Source organism: Myotis brandtii, unplaced genomic scaffold (genome assembly GCF_000412655.1).
Source record: "Myotis brandtii unplaced genomic scaffold, ASM41265v1 scaffold986, whole genome shotgun sequence".
Classification (NCBI taxonomy): Eukaryota; Metazoa; Chordata; class Mammalia; order Chiroptera; family Vespertilionidae; genus Myotis; species Myotis brandtii.
Window position 1 is genome coordinate 932,197 of NW_005372102.1, and position 918 is coordinate 933,114.

Sequence of the window (918 nt, forward strand, 5' to 3'; positions counted from 1 at the left end):
GTGTGGTGCCCGGCCCCCTGGGCGGGCAGGCCTGGCGCTCACTGTCCCTCCGCCTGCCCAGCCGTCTCCTCCAGGACTTTCCGAACAAACAGCTCCCAGCCGAGTGGCCTCGTGGGAGAGAGAGCAGCCAGCAGCACGGAGGGGGCCGCGACAGCCACACCCGCTGACAGCCAACGGCCAAGTCTTCCCGGCTCCAGCTCAGTGAGCGCCCAGGTCCAGAGCCAGGCAGACGAGCCCCCGCTCACCGTGAGGGGGCAGGGAAGGGCCACTTTGTGTCTGGCTGGCGTGGACCCATGTTACCCTTCAGGGCCTCCTCCCTGCACCTGCTAAACGCACTCAGCGCTGTGCTGCTCGAAGGACCCAGATGCAGGCTCTTCCTCCGGTCACACCCCGGGTACCGCCTGGCCCGTGCGCGCACACACGCATACACGCACGCACACGTGTGAGAGGGTTTGCTAGCAAAGCTCCATGGGGCCAAGCCGCCCGGATCGTCCGACGGTAGGAACGACCGATGGGCAGGGGGGAGCTCGGGCCCCGGTGAGTGCGTCTCAGACCCTCCCCACGGCCAGCCGTGCTTACTGGCTCCAAATGGGCTTCTTGCCAGCAGCGCCTGGTTAAGGCATCAGGCCCTGAAGCCGGGAGGAATGAGTGCGGAAGAAACCGCCCTGACGGCGAGGTCTCCGCTGGCTGTGGGTCAAGGGGGCCCAGCGCGGGGACAGCCCTCCCGGCACCAGGTGTCCGAACCCGGGGGCTCTCCTGCTTCTATAACAACCTTAGGGAACTTACATTCAAGTGACATACACCTTTCCCCCGAGTGGGAAGCAACAGGGAAATGCAACGATCAAATGCACGGACATTAGCAGGAAACACCCCACTGGCCCTTTCCTTTGGAAATTCTCGCGAGGACAGACCCTGCGT